The sequence below is a fragment of the Dasypus novemcinctus genome, chromosome 9 (genome assembly GCF_030445035.2).
Source record: "Dasypus novemcinctus isolate mDasNov1 chromosome 9, mDasNov1.1.hap2, whole genome shotgun sequence".
Classification (NCBI taxonomy): Eukaryota; Metazoa; Chordata; class Mammalia; order Cingulata; family Dasypodidae; genus Dasypus; species Dasypus novemcinctus.
The window spans coordinates 36,857,439-36,879,238 of NC_080681.1; the positions used below are offsets into that span (position 1 = coordinate 36,857,439).

At 39.3% G+C, this 21,800-nt stretch overlaps 1 protein-coding gene across 1 annotated transcript in view; it reads right to left on the reverse strand.

Moving 5' to 3' along the window:
- The window catches only part of LRRC8C (leucine rich repeat containing 8 VRAC subunit C), a 101,405-nt gene extending 82,258 nt beyond the window's left edge, over window positions 1–19,147 (reverse strand). Inside the window, exon 1 of the mRNA XM_004478041.3 lies at window positions 18,908–19,147. The gene's annotated coding sequence lies outside the window, so the exon portion shown is untranslated. The remainder of the gene's footprint in view (window positions 1–18,907) is intronic.
- Between the last annotated feature and the right edge of the window lie 2,653 nt (window positions 19,148–21,800).

The window sequence follows — 21,800 nt, forward strand, 5'->3', positions numbered from 1 at the left end:
ATTTAGCTAGACTGAAAAGAAAAAAAGGAGGATTTAAATAACTAAAATCAAAAATTGAAAGAGGGATATTAGTTCTGACCCCACAGAAATAAAAAGGATTGTTAAGAGGATCCTATGAACAACTGTATACCAAAAAGTTAGATAACCTAGATCAAATAGACAAATTCCTAGAAACACAAAAACTACTTACGCTGACTAAAAAAGAAATAGAGGATCTCAACAGACCAATTACTAGTAAAGAGATTAAATAGTAATCAAAAACCTCCTAACAAAAAAATGTTCAGGACCAGCAAAGTAGCAGGGTACAAGATCAAGACCCCAAATCAGCAGTATTTCTATATACTATCAATGAACAATCAGAAGAAGAAATCAAGAAAAAAAAGTCCAATTAACATAGCAACTAAAGGAATCGAATATCTAGGAAAAAGTAAAGAATTTGTGTATGGAAAGAATTTGTGTATGGAAAACTATAAAACAATGCCAAAAGAAATCAAAGAAAACCTAAATAAATGGAAGGATATTCCATCTACATGGATTAGAAGACTTACTTATTGTTAAGATGTCAATTATACCCAAAGTGATTTACAAATTCAATGCAATCCCAATAAAGAGTCTAACAGCTTTCTTCGTAGAAATGGAAAAGCTTATCATCAAATTCATATAGAATAGTAAGAGGCCCTGAATAGCCAAAACTACCTTGAAAAAGAAGCCAAAATTGAAGAACTCATACTTCCCAATTTAAAAACTTACTACAGAGCTACAATAATCAAAATAGCATGTATGGGCACAAGACAGAAATGTAGACCAATGGAATAAAATTCAGAGTTCAGAAATAAACCATTACATCAATGGCCAATTGGTTTTTCAAAAGGGTGCCAAATCCTCTAAATTAGGAAAGAATTGTCTCTTCAACAAATGGTTCTGAGAAAACTGTATTTCCATATGCAAAACAATGAAAGTAGATCCTTACTTCATGCCACGTATAAAAATCAACTAATAATGGATCAAAGACCTAAATATAATAACCCAAAGTATAAACTCCTAGAAGAAAACAAAGGGATGATGCTTCAGAATCTGTATTAGGCAATGGTTTCTTAGACATTACACCAAAAGCATGAGCAATAAAAAGAAAAAATAGATAAATGGGACTTCAGCAAAATTTTAAAAGCTTTTGTACAGCAAAGGACTTCACCACAAAAGTAAAAAGACAATGTTCAGAATGGGAAGTATTTGGAAACCATATATCCAATAAGGGCTTAATATCCAGAATATATTGAGAAGCCCTGCAACTCAATGACAAAAAGACAAACAATCAAATTATAAAATAGGCAAAAGATTTGAATAGATATTTCTCCAAAGAGGATATACAAATGGCAAAAAAGCATATGAAAAGTTATTCAACATCATTAGCTGTTAGGGAAATTCATATCAAAACCACAATGGGATACTATTTCACATCCAGTACAATGGCTACTGCTTAAAAAGTGGAAAACAACAAGTGATGGAGAGAATGTAGAGAAATAGGAAACTCATTCATTGTTGGTGGAAATGTAAAATGTTAAGTATAGAAATAGCTAAGTATAGAATTACCATATGACCCAGAAATCCCACTTCTAGGTATATACCCACCAAAATTGAAAGCAGGGACTTGAACAGATATTTACACACCAATTTTCATAGTGGTATTGTCCACAACTGCCAGAAGATAGAAGTAACCCAAGTGTCCATCAACTAATGAATAAATAAAGTGTGGTATATACATACAATGTTATATTTTACAGCTGTATAAAGGAATGAAGTTCTCATACATGTGACAACATGGATGAACCTTTATGACATATAGAATGAAATAAAGCAGATACTAAGGGACAAATACTATATGATCTCATGGATATAAAATAATTAGAATAAGCAAATGCACAGTCAGAGACTAGAATAGAGATTACCAGGGACCAGAGTGGGGGAGGGAATGGAGAGATAATGCTTAATTGGTACAAACTGGAAAAGTTTTGGTAATGGATGGCAGTGATAGTAGGACAACATTACGAATGTAATTAACAGCACTGAGTTACATATTTGAATGTGGTTAAAAGGGAAAATTTTTAATTATATATAAATGTCACTAGATTTAAGACTTTAAAAACCTACAGAACTGTACAACACAATCTGTGATCCCTAATGTAAAATATGGACTATAGTTAATAGCATAATTATAATATTGTTTCATCAATTGTAACAAAGGAATCACACTAGTGCAAAATGTTAATAATTGGGGAAAAAATAATGGGGAATAATAGGGAAAACTGAGTAAGGGTGGGATATATAGGAAGGAACTCTGTACTTTCTGCATGATTTTTATGTAAACGTACAATTTTTGTGAAAAATAGAATATACATTGATTCCATCATATGCATAAAAACATGCCAAATGAAAGAATCCAGTCACCAAAAAATCACATATTCTATGTTACTCTTTGTATGAAATGTCCAGAACAGGCAAATCTATACAGACAGGAAGAGATGAGTGGCTGTGTGAGCTACGGTGGGGCATGGACGGAATGAGTGGGATTAGGGCGAGGAATGGGGCATGACTGCTAATGGGTACAAGGTTTCTTTTTGGGTTGATGCACATGTTCTAAAATTAAATCATGGTGGTCAATACACAATTATCTACACTAAAAACCAGTGAATTGTATACTTTAAACAAATAAAGTTTATGATATATAAATTACATCTCAAAAAAGCTGTCAGTAAAAGAAAAAAATATGTTAATTCATGCAGGACTTGATCTGTTCTGATAGATGCTTAATTAATTGGCAGTTACTAAATTCCTTATATGTGTCTCATATGTCAGATAGCTCATCATTATTACTAAAAATTTAAGACTTTGCTGATGTGCTCAATAACATTATAACCAGTGTCTTGTTTCTTTAATGGTTGTTGGAAACTTCAGGCAATGTGGCAATAATGTGAAACTATGGAGTGCCATGATTTCTCTGATAAATTTTTAATATGAATAATGATTGTATTATTTTTAAGTGACAATATAAATTGTAATTCTAAGATAATTAACTTTAAGACTTAGGCTAATATTAAAATTAGGTAATAATGACTATTTTTAGGAAAATATTTTCATACAATAGTTTAACCCATGTACTCATAGCTCTACATAAACACAAAACTTATTTTTCATAATATTCAAATCATGAGAACATAATCAAGCATTATAAAGTTAATTTTCTCTTAAAATTTAATGTTTAACACTTAGTGTCAGCTACCATTGTTTAGTTTGTGTGATTTATATTAAAAATAACATTTTGAGATAAATTGAAATTAATTATTTTTAATGCAGCTTATGTAAAACAGATAACTGATAATTCAGAAAGAAAAATTAAGTTTGAGATCATCTTTTCTCAACTTGAGGCTATAAAGTTATTTATTTACTGTATATTCAACCAAAATGTAAGCTTTATTTTTCCCAACCCAAATGTGTGCTTTCAGAAGGGCTAATTAACTTTCAGACTTTTGTCCTGCTTTTTGGTATTTCAAAATTTTAAATAATTGAAAGCAACAAGCAGAATAATAAGTGGTCCCTGATCTGTAGAGACATTAAAATTGTAATGTTTCTTATGTACCTTCTGTTATCGTTGTTACTAGTTGATAACCCAGACAACACTATGGCCTTTTCTTATCCTTGAGCACCTGCATTCTTATTTGGCACCTTTTTTTAAAATGTAGCATTTGTTTAAGATCATGTCCCATATTTGGAGTAATAAAAAAAGGAGTGTTTTTATACTCAAACCACGTTTGATACTCACTAGACAGCCTCTAGGAAGTACAAAGATTTGGCTCCCTTTCCTTATAACCCAAGATGTGGCACTCAAAGCAGAAGGGATACTAGTGTATAATTAGTTTTAATTGGTTTGCACCTTCTTTCCTTAATTAGGTCAACAGTAGGAAGTTCTGCATATTGCATTCACGTTATGGGGAAAGCTGTGAAGTAAAAGTTAATAGGTAACATGTTATTAATGTGATTATGTTATTAATATTAGCTACCCTGTCAGGAGAAGAGCATAGTCACATTCATGGACAAAAGCTGACTCACACAGTGGTTGTCAAGGGAATTATTTATGATTTTTTTTCTTTTTTGGTAAATTCAAAATACTTGAAGTCAACTAGAAATTCATGTGGCACTTAGTATTTTTAGTTATTGTTTTGTAGATTCTTTAGGATATGGAATCCTATTTTCTAATTATAATATCTATAAAGAGAGAGTTTTACTTTCTCCTTTGCAATCTCTGTTTCTCTAATTTTCTTTTCATATTTATTGCATTGGGGAGTGCTATCTTTGCTGAGTTGCTGATCTTACATGGAAAACATTAAATTTTTCACTAAGTTTATGATGTTAGCTGTAGGTTTTCAAATGAAAGGTCTTTGAGATATACAGATGATCTTTATAACAATCTTTACCATGAATAGATGTTAAATTTTTTCAAATGCTTTTTCTGCATCTATTGAGATAGTAAAGGAGGAACAATATATGATCATTTAATATGGTAAATTATACTTATTATTGTTAAACAAACCTTGCATTCCTGGGATAAAACGCTTTCATGTGAAGTTTTCCTTGTATGGAGACTTTTGGCTATTAATGAAATTTCTTTAATAGATAAGAGGGTTATTTAGATTTCTAGGTCATCTTTCGTCAAATTTTGTAAGTTGTGCTTTCTGAGGATTTTTTTCTACATTCATTTAAGTAGGTGAAAATATTAGCATATAGTTTATAGTAATACTTCCTTGTAATTCTGTTAATGTCAGTAGGATATGGAGTGACACACCTCTTTTCTTTGACATTGATAATTTGAGTTGTCACTTCCCCTCTCTCTCTCCCCCTCTCTGTCTTTTCCCCTCTCCCCTTTTATAGGTTTTGCTAAATTAACTTAATTAATCTTTTCAAGGAACCAACTTTTGACATTTAATTTTCTCTATCAGTAATATATTTTTCATTTCATTGCTTCTGTTTAAATTTATTATTTCCTTCTATGTTTTTTGGCATTTAATCTAGCTTTTTATGGTGGAAACTAAGGTAATTTATTTTATTTTATTTTTTAAAATACATTTTTTTTATTTTTAAAGAAGCTTAGATTATATAAATGTCACAACAAAAACATAGAGGAGGGAAGTGGATGTGGCTCAAGTAGTTGAGTGCCTGCTTATCACATGGGAGGTCCCAGGTATGGTTCTCAGTGCCTCCTAAAAACAAACAAACAAACAAACAAACAAAAAAAAAAAACAGGCAAACAAATGAAAAAACCAACTCAAAGGAGCAGATGTGGTTCAGCAGTTGAGTACCAGCTTCCCACATATGAGGTCCCAGGTTCAATCCCTGGTCCTGGTACCTAAAAAAAAAAAAAGGGAGAGGGCGAAGCAGATGTGGCTCAAGTGACAGAGCTTCTATCTACCATATGGGAGGTTCTGGGTTTGATCCCTGGGGCCTCCTGGTTAAAAAAAAGAAAAGGTAGTATGCTCATGCAGCAAGCCAGGGCCCACGTGAGTGTCCGCATGGTGAGCCAGTGCCCCATGCAAGTGAGTCATGCAGCAAGATGATGAAGTATCAAAAAAGAGAGAAAAGGGGAGAGTCAAGGTGAAGTGCAGCAGAAACCAGGAATTGAGGTGGCACAATTGACAAGGAACCTCTCTCCCCATCAGAGGTTTCCAGTATCAAATCCCAGTGAATCCTAGAGGAGAGACAATGAGAAGAGAAGACAACACAGACAGCAAAAACAGCAGGGAGGGAAGAGAGGAAGGGGGGAAAATAAATAAATCATAAAAAAAAAAAGAGAGAGAGAGGATTCCCATATGCTCCACCCTCTTCCCCTCCCTCCCCCTCCTACACTTTCCCACATTAAGAACATCTTTCATTAGCATGGTACATTTGTTAAAATTGATGAACACATATTGAAGCATTGCTACTAACCATGGACTAAGTTACATTAAAGTTCACACTTAGCACTGCACATTTTTATAGGTTTTGACAAAATGTGTAATGGCCTGGATCCATCATTGCAGTGTCATGCAGGACAATTCCAATGTCCCCAAATGCCCCATGTTACACTTAATCTTCCCTCTCCCTCTCAGAACCCCTGGTGGCCACTGCCTTTACCTCAATGTTACAAGTTCCTCCATTGCTAGAATAATCATAAATCTACTTTAGTTCACAGTTGCTTTCCACCCTGATGTTTGTTTGTTCCTCAGTCTTGAGGACTGGGGATGGTAATGCCCACCTTGTCTCCAAAATCATTGATTTAAATGTTCAACTTTTCTAATAAAAGCACATAAAGCTCATTCTATTAATCTACCTACCTACACATGCTCTACTTTAGCTACATCCCATTAACTTTTCCCATTAATTTTTATTGTTGTTGTTTTTTTTTATTAGAGAGGTTGTGGGTTTACCGAACAATCATGCACAAAATACAGGAGTCCCATATACCACCCCACCACCAACAATTTGCATTGGTTTGGAACATTTGCTACCATTGATGACAGCACATTTTTATAACTGTACTATTAAACGCCATGGTTTAAATTGGGGTTCTACTGTATTTTTATTATTGTATTTTTATTTTTCAGTTTGAAATATTTTTAATTAAAATTTTTTTCTTTCACCAAAAAGAGATTTTTAGAAGTGTGTTAATTTATTTACAAATATCTGGAGCTATTCTAGATATTGTATTGTTCTGATATCTAATTAAATTCCACTGTAGTCAGAGAATAAACTTTAACATTTCAAAATAATTCTACCTAACCTCTCAACTTTTTGACAAAAATTGCCATCATCCTATATGTAATGCACCTTGGTGTTCTCTGGTTGATTTTATGGTTTTCTTTTTATCTTTGATTTTCAGCAATTAGATAATGATGATATGTCCAGGAGCAGTGGTATTGAATTTAACCTGTTTGTGGTTTGATGTGCCTCTTGGATTAATTTATGTTTTTCACCAAATTTAGGAAACTTATGGTCATTATTTCTCCAAATTGTTTTCTACCATTTTCTCTCTCTCTTCTAGCACTTGTGGTACATTGTGTTACATCTTGATATTGCTCCACAGGTCACTTACGTTCTCTTCAATTATTTTTTTCCTTTTCTCCCCATGCTTCAAATCGGATCATTTCTATTGATCTAAATTTAGGGAAGCAAATGTGGCTCTAGCAGTTGGGTGCCCGCCTACAACCTGGGAGGTCCTAGATTTGATTCCTGGTATCTCCTAAAGAAGACAAGCAAGACAGCGAGCTGATGCGATGGACTGGCATGGAGAGCTGATGCAACAAGATGATGCAACGAGATGTCACAATAAGGAGACAGAAACAGGAAACACAATGAGAGACACAACAAGCAGACAGTGGATGTGGCTCAAGCAATTGGGCACCTCCCTCCCACACGGGAGGTCCCAGGTTCAGTTTCCGGTGCTGCCTTAAAAGAAGACAAGCAGACACAGAGAGCACACAATGAACAGACACAGAGAACAGATGGCTAGCACAAACAATGAGGGAGGGGGGAGATACAAATAAAATAAATCTTTAAAAATAAATAAATAAATAAATTTAAGTTCTCTGACCCTTTCTTTTCCTGTCTCCAGTTTGCTATTAATTCTATTCATTGAATTTTTTCAGTTCTTCAATTTCCATTTTGTCCTTTTTGAGTTTCCATTTCTTTGCTGAGATTCCCTATCTGTTAATTCATTATTAATATACTTGGTTTGGCTTTTTTCCTACGTTTATATAATAGTTTTTAAATTCCTATTACAACATTTGAGTCATCTTGGAGTTGATTTCTATTGACTGTCTTAGTTATGGGTCCATTTTCCTCTTCATTTATGTATGTCTAGTACTTTGTACACTAGATATTCTGCATATGCTATAGAGGCTCTGAATTCTGTTATCTTCCTCTGAAGAGTATTGATTTTATGTTTTGCAGGCTATTAACTTGGTTGTACTTAAACTGCAAACTATCTTCTCAAAAGCGGGTAACAGCTAAACTATCTGCTCACGTCCTTTGGCCCTGCGGCTGCTGTTTTCAAGCATGCTCCAAGAAATCTCCCCTCCTATGAGCATGGGTCAAGCAAGGATTTCGAGAGAGTTTATATGCAGATATAAGGGCTCTCGCCTTTATGTGACTCCTTTCTTTCCAGGTTTGCCTCCTCAATTTTGAGGCACTCTGGAAGGTTGGAATACAATCCTCTGAATTTTTAGGTCAGTAAAAATACTTGGTTCCTGTTTTAGCAGCTCTGGACCATATGGCCCAGGGAACTGTCTCACCAGTAAAGCTATAATTCAAATCTCACTCAATGTAAGTCCTTTCTTTTAAGAATCAACGCCCTCCAGTTTCTACTTGCTTTTAGTTGTTCTTCACTGTCTTCAAATAGCTGGTTTTTATTTTATTTTTTCAGAGTTCATAAATGTTATATTCTAGAGGTTAAGCAATATAAAGCTATTCTACCACTGATGTTTTATTTTCTGAGGGTTATTTGGGAAAGTGCCTTTCCTCTTTGTTAGATTATCTCCGACCCCCAATTTAGAAAATTACCTCAGTGCATTTGGAGGGCATCTTTTAAAATATCTATAATCCAAAGGCTTCTAAGTTAAACATGTCTGATTATTAGCTATGCCATCTACATCAAAATATTAATTTCTCTTTGATTGGAATGTTATCCAGTAATCCTTACATGCGAGAAACTCATTTTTGGTAGGAGTTGAATAAACTACACTCTTAAAACTACCCAACATGAACACACCCTTAAGAATTCTGGAACTCATAAAATTCCCAGTATGCTATCACCATAAAGAACATCCTATAGGAAAAGTTGTGACCACAAACTAATGGACCCTCAGAAGAATGTAAATGCAATCTTTTTAATGATTGGAATTTAGAGAAGTACTCTTAGAAAAATGCAACTAGCTTTTGTTAAGGATTGTTTAAATTTTGCTTACTCTAACTACATCTACAAACAACAAAACCTTATTGGTAGATGGCTCCACTATCATGGAGTCTATGATGATGCTATAGAAAATGTGACATACAGTCAATTCTCATTATTTGCAGTAGTTATGTTCTATAAAGCCACAACACTCAATTAACAGGGAAGCAGATTTGGCTCAACTGATAGAGTGTCTGCCTACCACATGGGAGGTCCAAGGTTCAAACCCAGGACCCCCTGATCCATGTGGTGAGCTGGCTCATGCGCAGTGCTGATGTGCACAAGGAGTACCATGCCATGCAGGAGTGTCCCTAGCATAGGGGAGCCCCATGTGCAAGGAGTGCGCCCCTCAAGGAGAGCCGCCCTGCACAGGAAAAGCACAGCCTGCCCAGGAGTGGTGCTGGACACATGGAGAGCTGATGCAGCAAGATGACACAATAAGAAGAGACACAGATTCCCAGTGCTGCTGACAAGAATGCAGGAGGACACAGAAGAACACACAGCGAGCGGACACAGAGAGCAGACAACAGGGAGGGAAGGGAAAAGGGGAGAGAAAGAAATAAAAAAAAAAAAATCTTAAAAAAACAAAAACAGTAATGTTTAAAAACAAAAAACAAAAAACACTGAATTAGCAAACACTGAACCAGTGCTCCCCTTCACCACATTTTCATGAACCGAGCTATACATAACCTTGTTTTACGTGTGTTTCTGTTTACAGATGTCTTATTTAATATATACTGTTGATTCATTAATACTGAACTCATGGTCAACAACACTAAAACTCATGCCCTGAATGACGCTTCACTAGCACATATGTTTTCTCCCTATAAGACACTTCACAGCCTTCTTGTGCTTTGGAACATTAGACAGCACGTCAGCACATGTTCAGGGGCCATTTCAAACAGTGAAATCACCAATAAATAACACAAAAATGTGAAAAATGTGGCACTTAATACACTACAAAAAGTACATTTGTTTATAGTACAAAAGTTGAAACAAGGAGGCAGAATGTTGCTTGTTCGATCTTAGCTGGGAATATGCAGTTTGGAAACTTAAATTTTTTCCTTTCTGTACACGTTGGGAATGATCAGAGAAGTGTTGCATTGATTTTGGGGTAACAGTAAATTTTACCCAGTATCAAATTCTCAATGACAGAATCATCAAATAACGAGAATTGACTATATATAGGTTTGCCTAGTCCACAAAACTACTCAGAATGGCAGTTATTACTTCATTTGGAGACTCTTTACTTCTGATAACAAAGCTATTTCAAGGGGTTCATTAAGAACATGTTCTCCTTCCTACCAGAATATAAGTGAATAAACCTAATTTTACCATGCCATGCAAAAATGTCACATTTAGGGGTGAATTTCAGGGAGCAGGTTAGCTCAGTGGTTGAGCACCTGCTTCACATATATGAGGTCCCAGGTTCAATTCCCAATACCGCCAAAAGAAAAAGAAAAAAAAAAAAAAAAGAGGAGAATTTCATTTAATTTGGCATCACAATGCCACTATTAAGGGACAGTGCTACACTTCGTAAATGGTAACAATGCATACAGCATTCTCCCAGGAGTCTAGGCCACTATTTGCTCTACGGCCTACAGTTTCAGTGATCTGATTCTGACAGTTTAGATCATGTTTAGAAAAATTTCCCTAATGTGGAAAACCATGTCAAAGTGTTATCCAGTTTTTAAAGAAATATTTCTGGTAAATATGATTGCCTATATATAGCATAAATTTGAAAATCTAAAATGTGAATGATTAGGTAACAAACTCAATGACCTAAACACAAAAATGGAATGTGATAGATGGATCCTTCCTTGACCAAAAGAAAATTGGAAAGACTGTCTCAGTAAAAGAGTGTGACTGATTTTTTTTTTTAAGTTTCCAACTTGATCTGGGACAGAACCTGATTGGGAGATATAATTTACAACCTTCTGTGAATGGATTAGCATTCCTGATAAAATGCTCAAAATATTGTCTGAGGAACTTTAATGGGCATAAGACTTGTACTGAGAAACCAGCTACAACCACTCAGTAACTGTTAGCTGTCAAGAGTTCAGTGAATTTGAACACACATTTTTTTTCCTAGTCTAATAACGATTATCTACCCATTGACTTTTCCTATAAAATGCCCCGACTAAGAATGAAGTTTTGAAATGATCTAACAGAAACCTATCCTCTTATAGGGAAGATGAAATAAAACTTTGACATATACTCATAAATTATTTGACATATGCTCATAAATTATTTGTCCAAAAAGTTTGTCTACTCAGTCTATTAATTTTCTATCACACAGTCTTTCTACACCTGGCATTTCCTGTTTATTCACTAAAAAAATATTCATTTATTTATTGCTACATATCAGGTACTGTTCCAAATAATGGGGATACAGATGTGAACATAAAACAAACAAAAATCTAGTATATTTAGTTTAGTGAATTTTCTTCAAGGTACTACCCTATACTTTTCCCCTTAAATGAATTTCATTTCTTGATTTTGACTATTTCTGTTATTTTCTTCTCTTTTATTTGCCAAGCTGACTTCAAATCTTTGCTTCAACATCAAGCCATCTATCCACCACGGGGCCAGTTACGTAAATATCACATCCATGTTTTCTATTGTGACATCCAGATCCTTAGATAAAATGCTTAAACACTCAACTTACATCCAAACCCTAGGCACAGTTCCAGTTGCTTCCTGCTCAACTGATAACCATTTTCTGGGTACAGTGATGTACAGCTGTGCATTACCTAGAAATTTGTACATGCTAGACAGTACTTCCTGACTTTGTTAATAAGCATGTTATATTGAGTCTTGCTAATGACAAGAGAGGTAACCCAAATTAGCCTGACATGTTTTCCTAATGAAGCCATTCTGACAGTTACCTAAAAAACCAAGGCTTTATTAGTGAAATTATCCTCTACAGTATTTTTCCAGAAGTTGAATTTATAGGTTATACATTTCACACTTACCACACAAAAAGGTATTTGAACCTGTTTCTAATTTTCATAAATCTCTAAGATATTTAAGAATGACTACTTTTGCCTAGAATTTTTTTGATGTCCTGACTTCATATTTAAAAAAAAAATACATGCTCCTAGTTTCAAATCATATGTGGAAGTATTTACATATACATGATTTATGTCTCTACTAAGAAGGAGACTTCTAATTACACTATAAAATTTCAGTATCAGAATTCAAAACAATAGAACAGGAAATGGATACATTCTAGGATAGCAGGTAAGGTAAGGAATGCGACTGTAAAACACATCATTAAATATTTATTCCATGACCATTTCTTGAGCAACTAGCTTCCAGGCAGTGTGCAGGTGCTGTGGATCCAGCAGTGAGCAAGAGAGATGGATGTGGCTCCTGCCCTGTCCAAAACTGAAACAATTAAAAAGAAGCTGAAAAACATATTTCTGAAGGGGTCAGAGTAAAGGAAAGGGGAAAGAAAAATATGGTTACAAATAAAGCTAGAGAGGAGAGATGGACCAGAATTTTGCTGGATTCTTTGGGAGAAGGAGGAGAGTGTGCCAGGGCTGGACACGCTCAGATTCAGATACAAAGACGACAAGCTCCTCCAGCCTGGGTTGCTCCCAAGATTAGAGGTCAGAAGCCCAGGCCTGTATTTCAGAGGGACACTGAGGAAGGAACCTGACATGAGAAAACCAAGATTGACTTTAGGGACCTCCTACCCTTCCCCCAGAATATCTCCTGGTTGAAACCTGAAATCTCTTTGATATGGAGCACAGTCTTTCACAATAGTAAATAAATGACTTAAAATACAAATGCTTAATATAGACAAACTAATTTATACTCATTTATAATTGGCCAGTCAGAAGAATGAATGGCTAATATCAGAGCTTTCCCAGGATGAAGGAAGAAATAAGGGGCATTGAGCATCTAAAGTCTCCCAGGAAACAAAAGGATAGTTAGAAGAAGCACTGGAAGATAAGTTCATGAACTTAATTTCACCAAGCTGAAATTGGGACAACTAGATGCCTTGACAAGTTTCCTACCTGTTCACTTCAGTTTAAGAGCCAATAAAGTATGCTTTTTATAAGGCCAAAAAAGCAATCCAATTGCAGAGGATGTGTTAAGTATCATGGGCATTCATACAAACATATCCACTATTCTTCCTAACTTCCAGTTTCAAATGGCTCCTTTGTAATTTTGCACCCACCAAGTGTTCTCAGTAGGGGTGGGGGTGGTGGTGGTGGTCTTATCTCTGGCAGATATGGGTTGGGACGGGGAGGGGGAAAAATCCACAAAACTTAGATATTGCAAAAACAGTCTGTGGCTCCCCAAAGTGCCACTGTACATAAACATATACCGTGTGTCTGTGGTACTAAACTTTCAAAGAGGGTGGTGAAAAGAAAAAAATATTTTAAAAGATAACTTGTAAAAGGTTTCTGGAGATGGGGTGAGGGAGGGGTGATAATGCACAAAAGGTTGAGAAACACTTCTCTGTGAGCCCCTTCCTTTTGTTTCAAGCCCTTGGGCAGTTTTTTGGTTTGTTGGGGTTTTTCTGTTTTGTTTTGTTTTGGTTTAGCCTAAATAACTTTACTCTTTGTTCTACCTTCCTAGCCTTCTCACATATGGGAATAAGTTTTGTTCTTCTGAGTCCTAGAAGGGTTGTTTAAGAACATATCTCCTGGATTCCTCCGACTCAAAATACTTTAGTTATCTGGAGCATTTTCAGTTCTTTCCCTAAGCTTTGATCCATCTTAAAATTGATTTTTGAATTTTTCCAGTTCTCTCTCTTTTTCTGCACCCTCTTCATACCATTTCTCTAACAAATGCTATTCACTTTTAGATCTACTGGATTATAGAACCACATTTTTAAAGAGCCACCATCCAGCATTTGGAAAATGATCCTAAATTCACTCCCCAAACTTGCATCAGCGTGTTACACTTCAAAGAAGATAGATATTTTATGCACAGGTTCCATTTGGTTATATGCCTGACATTGGGAAAGAGCTCATTCATTTTCAACCTTTTAAAATTTTAATATATTCCTCCCAAACTATCTTCTTTAAACAAAGCACTGATATAAACTTCTTGCCTTTCTGTGCAAGCCCTGAGAACAAGTGAGAGAATATGAAGGTACTTGACAGAAAAGGTCACAATAGCTTCTCTCCTCTCTTACCTACCTTTACCTCACAGGGTCCTATTCCCGGAGTCCAGGAATGACCAGGATCTAGCAGACTGAAATTATACAAAGCTATAGTTTTGCTTTATGTCTTTTTACCTTCTCCCCTTTATTTTTTGCACTTCTCATATTTGTGACATGGATTTTCTGAGTCTTTTCCCTGTGCTAGTTCTCTCACGAAGGTCAATCTGGCTCTAGAATCTGTGCTGTGCCATTGTTACCAGGTTTTGTTTAGGTTCTTTGACTATGCTGGAGAAATGAATTTCAAGAGCATGTTGGGTGAATTAAGCCAGTAATTTATTCAAGTAGAGAGGGAAGAGAAATGGGAGAAAATAACAGATCAGGGGTCCCAGGTAAAGAGGAAGGGGCTGAAAAGTGATAAAGCAGGCTGGTTTACAGGCTACAATTTTCCATTATAGTTTATAAATGCCCAGCTTTACTTGCGTAGTGATCCAAGTGGGGGTGAAGGCAGCTGGAGTCCGGGTCCAGAGGCAAGAGAGGACGAGAGAGCAAGAGAGCTAGCTCAGGCCTTGCGCCTGGCTTTTGAACTGTTAATTATCCCACCCCTTTGCTAATGGCAGGGAGGAGTTTCAGCTGTTTACTGTTTTGATTGCTTATTTCCCCCATCAATCTCCCAGGAGGGCCCAATGATAAAGTCCTTAGGGAATATCCGGGCTTCCCCTGGCTTCTGGTAGAAGTCTTCTCCTGAGTTGCAGAATCTTGGCAAGGGTCTTCCAGCAGCCATCTTGGGGTTGCTGATGTCCACACAGACTTCTTGTCAGGTCCCACACCCATCTATTAATTCCCTTTCTTACTAGCCTGCTTCATGATGAGTCCTATTTCTAACCAAAGTGGTTTGAAATCTTCCTTGCTCATTACCTTAACCTTCTCTCAAAGGCACTTATTCCTTTCTCTCAGGTAAATCTTACTCCTAATTTTAAAAATCTATCTGAACCATTACCCCATCCAAAATGCCAAACTACTCAAAGACTACTGACTTGCTCAATTTATCTGCAACCTAAGGAGGTTATTATATCACCAAAGGAGCAATTTATTAATGAAACACGGCTACCTAACATGGCACCTAATGGCCAAGGCTTTAAGAACTGCGGCCTTCAGTAAATTTAAATGCCAGTTAAATTGGTGGCAAAGACTGGGAGGAACAAGTCTCAAAGAGGAGGGTGCCACTAACAGTCATGTGCCACACATATAATTTGAGTTACCTTCTTACTTATTGTAAGGATTTATCTCAGAATATTTGATTAGTCTTCAATTTACGAAACATACCATCCATGTTTTTCATATTACACAAGGAATATAGAGAAATAGAAAGATGTCCCATGAATTCCAAGAGTTTACAGTCTTTCATGGGCTATTACCTGGACAAATAACTAAAAAAATGAAAATTGAAAAAAAGTATTAGGCTGTAAGCATTGTCTAAATTACAAGTGAACTGACAAAAGATTTGAGAGGGAGATCTAAGAACTCCTCTCAGGACTGAGGTGGCATTTAGGCTGAGCCTTGAAGATGTCATGTGGTAGTGGCTCAGTTAAGAGTGAGGTCTGCGGTGGGGAGACGGTGGGATTGTCACGGTGCTGTGAGTGGTTAACCAGGCCAAGAGATCAGCAGAGGCCGAAAGGAGGCATTCTGTGTTTTCCAAACAATAGAAATTCCAATCTACTTAAATATTGCTGGTAAAAATACAATAAATATGCATAGTGGAGCAAAGGAAAAACTACATAACATGAGCAAATGTTTATAAGTCAGAACTACAATAAAAAGGATGTGATTTAAAAGTTTAAGATACTAAAAACCAAATTAGATCTTATGAAAAGTAAATCACAGTTAGCAATGACTAATCACTATACGCATTTAATACATACATAAAGTGAAATACAGCTGAAATTTCAACCAGAGTTAAGATATACCGGTGTTAATCCCTATCACTTTTTGAGCACCTACTATGTGCCAGGAGCTGTCCATAAAAATATGCATTTTTACATTTAATCTGCACAATGATCCAGCTAGGTAGGCTCTATTAACCCCATTTTAGATGAGGAAACTGGTGCTCAGAGTTCAATAACTTGAACTGGTTTGCAGGGCAACTACGTAGTAGAGCCAGAATTTGATACGGCTCTTCCTAGTGTGAGGCCCTGCTTTTCACCCTATGCCAGTCCAGAATGATTTCTATTTTAAAAGAAATTAAATGGATTCAAGTAGACCTCCAAAGCAATGTCATCCTCACTATGTTGTATATGTTTTCATAAGTGATGTACAGCTGCAGAAACTACCAAATTGTGTATAAAATCTTGGGTGTGTTGCAGCCCATCAGAGCACCATCATCATGTGGATGAGAACAGCTGATGGGCAGGAGAGACTTGTCCATTAGACAGGGATCTTCATCAGTTATTTAACAGAGATCAGTGGCAAGAACGTGGGTTTGGAACCAGATGGCCCTGATTCCAAATTCCAATTTTGCTAATTCTAGTTACACAGATAACCCTGGACAGGTGACTTCACTTTCTTGATCTGTTTTCTATACATATTCATTATGGTAAGTTAATAAAAAAATTTATGTAGAAAAAAGAAAGAGAGGCAGCTTGGGAGAATGGAAATGGCCTCATTCCATTAAGACCATTAACTTAATGATACAGTCTTGGGCAAGTCACAAACTCTGAGGTTATTCTTTTGTAAAATGTGGATGACACATCTACCTTGGAGGTTTGCTGCAACAATCTGAGATAATGTGTGTTCAGTACTCAGAAGCAGTGACGCTATATTATAGTAATGCACCATATTAAACCATTAACACAATACTTGACAAAGTAAGTATGTTTCCACCCCATTCCCTTTTAAAATTGGGCTTTATTGTATTGTTATCAGTGATTATAACTTAATACTACAGCCTATCAAAAAATCATAGCAACAATTTGGTAAAAATTAGAACTTAGGACTTAAAAAAGTTCCACCTTTGAATTTTTTTTAAAAGGCATGCTTCATATAAATGGAAAATCATTCATTCTTTTCTTTTACAGCCCCTAATACATTTCTTTTACTAGGAGCACTCCCTTTTGAAAACACATTTCATTGAATAAAGGCTTAGTCAATCTGAGAAGTAAGAGATGGGTACCATGAACAAAGACTTTGATAATTTTATTAATAAGAAAATGAATATATTTGATGTCTCTAATGTGACTACTGGGTTGGTTGGTCCTATCTGCTGTCGACCTATTATGTGAACCATGAAAAACATCCCTCCTTTGCAAAGCTTTGTCCCGCTCCCAAAAGCAAGCAAGCAAGCAAACAACCCAACTCTAAACCATCTTTAAGTTAATTACTCCAAAGTAAAGCTAATCAGAGTTACACTCTTGGCATTCTTTAGTTAAGAAAGTCACAAGAAATACAATCTCATGGGTAAGATTTGTATAAATCTAATCTGCTATGCTTGCACAGTTTCAACACATGGTTTATGAATCTGAGAAAATTTCTTAAAGTTCAACTGACACTTTGAGTTTATAAGTTTTCCACAAATCACTGAAAAGAAGAATGTTTAAACACAACTGACGCTGGCAATTTTGCTAACCAAGAGGACTGCCCTCACTTTTATTCCTTTCTCATTTAGATGGCCAGGACAGGTCCACACAGAAGCCTTATGCACATGAAATGACTAAGTAACTATCAAGAAATATAGTCCATTAAGGCTAGATTCCTTACATTACTGAGGTCTTGTAAGAAAGTATGCGACTAACATAGGACTGAGATTTCCTTTACCTATCCATTCCCCAAAAGGCTGCATCAAATAGGGTAGTTCAGGCCTCCTCTGCCGAAGGCCAGCACTCCCACAGAGATGGGTGGATTTTTATTTTTCACACTCTTCAGAATGGGAACCTGGAAGAGGTTCCTAACAGGTTAGCTGGTTGTCTGAAATGCTTAAGGAATTTGAAAGCAAATGAAGTTTGGCCTCCAGACGGAAATAGCCGCACTAGGATATGAGGTAGGTGGCTGTGGCCATTGCAAAGCCAGGTACGGTGCCAGGTTTTGAAGAAAACTATTGGGAGTCTGGCGTGCAGTGGGGGAAGGAAGAATTGGCTGAAGGAAGAAAGAAAGGAATTAACGTCTACATAGCACATCGTAGGGTTCCTGAGTTGCTAACTCCATCCCTACCACCTCCTTGCCTCGTCTTGGGATGAAGGCCGAGGTTCTGGCCTCAACCTCCGGCCTAGACACCTGGACTCTGGAGCCCGCCCTATCCGGCTAAATCCCTCTCCCTTCCCTCCAGTCCTGCAGGTGAGTAGGCATCGCTCTTCCTTCCTTAGAGATCTTCAAATTCCCCTCCCTCCCCAAAAGTGCTAACTTCAAGGGCTTAGGGATGGGTAAGGGGAAGCAGACCAGAACGGACAGGCCCGGGGGGCTCAGGGATTACCAAGGTACGAAGAACGACGCTCGCCCCCGGCGGCGCCCCGGCTCCTCCCCGCGCCCCCCACCCCACCCCCATCTCCCGGTCCGCAGAACCTGCCGCGGCCGCGCTGCGCTGGGCTCCGGGCTGGGGCTCCTCGCCCGCGCGCCGAGGCTGGCCTGGGATGGGTGGGGTAGGAGTTGGCGGGCGGGGACCACACGCAGGGCAGCTTCTCGAGCTCTGCCCTAGAGCCGGGAGGAAGCAGGGGCGCGAGCGAGGCGGGGAGAGTCCCGGTTCCTGCGCGCCTAGCGGATCGAGCCGGGGGCCCGCTGCGGGCCGCCCCGCCATCCCTCCGCAGGTCCCCGCCCTTCCTTACCTCCGGGCGCGGGGGTGCCGGCTCGGGCGAGCGCCGGGCAGCGGCGGGTGGTCTCCCGGCCGGGCTCAGCAGCGGCCGGCGGCGGCGGGGCGGCCCGCGGGACCGCTGCTCATGGCTCGTCACGCCCAGAGCACTGCGGCCGCGGCCACGGCGGCGCCTTCCTCTCCGCGCTCTCCGCGGGCTCCCAGCCGGAACGCAGCTAACGCCCCGGCCCCGCAGCCCTCCTCCCCTCGGCCTCCCGGGCCGCGGACGGAGCCGCCTCTAGCGCCGCCCCGCGCGCAGCCCGGTCCGCGGCAGCCAGCGCCGCCCAGCGCCCGGGCCCGGGGTCGCCGCCGCCGCCGCCGCAGACCAGGGGTCCCGGTCCCGCTGTGACGCAGGCCGCGGGGCCCGGGCCCTTCCTCCCCGGCAGAGGCCACCCCGCGCCAGGGACCGGCCGGAGAGGGCTGCCGCCGGCCGCGTCCGAGCTTTCTTCAGGGTAGGGTTGGGGGGAGTGGGGAATCCTCCCGCCGCTCCTTGACCGAGCCACTCCCGCCTCTGACGCGCCCATCCGACGCTTCTTCCTGGGGAACGCTGAGGCTAACACCCACTTCACCCCGACCGTAATTAAGCGCGGAAAGCTCAGAGGCTTCCGTGTGCTGAGTCTCCGCCACCGTAGCTCTTCCCTGGATAAGAGGGGAGCAGCTACCACTCAAAATAGCCAATCTGGGAATTCCTCTGCCAGACCTGGGTCAGATTGGAGGTTGCCTCCTCCTCTTATACCACCCTCAGAGAAGATCGGGAAGGGTGGGAGGGGATGGGGGACGCACAGAGAGAGACGGGGAAGGAGAAAGGCAAAACCTATTTCGCTGGACCACGAAACCCGAGCCTCTTGACACTGGCATCACCTTCCTAACAGGAATCCCCATTTCCCCGGACACTGGCAGACTGGCACCCTGTCCTTTATCCTACAGGTTCCACAGAGGCGTCATTTAAGTGCTCTGCCCATAAGTTCGCGCTGTGCAGAAAGGAGTTGATGGTGCACATTAAAACCACCTGTTGTTTAAAGACTTTTGGGGGAAGGGCTCCCCCCTTTGTTGATCTAAACCATGCTTTTCTTCTCCCCATCTCTCACCCTATTTCATTTTTTTAAATTCATTTTTAAAAATATTACATTGAAAAAATATGAGGTCCCCATGTATCCCCCATGTATCCCCCACCCCCCTCACCCCACTACTCCCCCCATAGCAACAATCTCCTCCATCATCATGACACATTCATTGCATTTGGTGAATACATCTCTGAGCATCGCTGCACCTCATGGTCAATGGTCCACATCGCAGCCCACACTCTCCCACCTTCCATCCAGCGGACCATGGGAGGATCTACAATGTCCGGTAATTGTCCCTGCAGCACCACCCAGGACAACACCAAGTCCCGAAAACGCCTCCACATCTCATCTCTTCCTCCCATTCGCCACACCCAGCAGCCACCATGGCCACTTTCTCCACACCAATGCCACATTTTCTTCGATTACTAACCACAATAGTTCATGAATAGAATATCAGTAAGTCCATTCTAATCCATATTCTATTCCTCCATCCTGTGGACCTTGGATTGGTTGTGTCCATTCCACATCTATGCCAAGTGGGGGCTTAGAGTCCACATGGGTGCTGGATGCAATCCTCCTGTCACCCTATTTCATGATGTAAAAGTGAAAATCTACCTCCTTGAGAGCTGCCACATGAGAAAATGTGCAGACAAGATCTTTAAGTAATATATAGCCTTTTGAGGGCCTCATCAATACCAGCTCTTCTTGCCTGCTTTCTAACAGGGTGTACTGGACAGTTGTACTCGCTTAGCAGGTGGATCAATAGGCACATTACAATTTGAGGCAGCAGTCTAAAAACCACTGAGCTAGACTATGTAGGCCACGTTTTCTTATTTTTCTAACACATGAACCTCAAGTCTAGTTCTCTGTCTTCAGTCAACCTAGTAAGTCAACATCCACACTTATTAAGCCCTCTGAAAGAACCGGGGGAATCAACAATCAACTTCTGTGAATGCTGGACCTGAGCTATACACTACACAAAGAAGCATAAGGCTTATTTCCTGACTTCAGGGTATTTACAGCACATGGGAGCAGGAATGTGGCATGTTTATGAACCAAAATAAACCATCTTGAAATAGGTAGTTGAAGTTTAGAGGAGGGAGAGGGCAATGAGGGCTAAGCTAACCAAATGTACAGAGGCACCATCTTGGCCTTTTAAATTACACCCAGCTCTTTACACCAAAGTTTAACTCTCCAGAGGGGCTTTCAGAGTGAGTTTCCACACTAAGCCTCCACATAGTCCAGGATAGCCAGGTATTGGTTGGCAATAAGGTACAGAAAAAGTTCTTTCTGGGTTGTGTAGGGTAGGGTCATGGTAAGGGTTTTGGAATGATGCAGACCTGGGCTCAAATTCTGGGTTCATTACTCACTAGCTGTGTGATCCTGAGCCTCAGTTTGAGCCTCAGTTTCCTTATTTGTACAATGAGAATGTTAGTACCTATTTTTTTAGGGTTGTGAGGCAACATAGAATGTCTGCAACCCCTCTGGCATATTGTTTGGGAGTGGAAATTATATTATTGTTCCGTTGCTGGCTGTAAGACAGCACATGCTGGCCTGCATCTTCCTGTGAAAGTATAATTCAAAAGCCTCCTTGGACTTGAGGCAGGATAATGCTCTCCTCCTTGTGTTCATATAACATGTAAATTGAGCTTCTCTTTCAGCACTTACCATGGTATGCTGCCATGTATCTCTTTACATGTCTGCTTCACTATTAAGTCTCCCAGCCCCTCTGGGGCAGGGATGGGATCTTCCTCATCTATACATCACTCCGTGGTTAACAACTAGCACAGGGCCTGGTGTTAAATG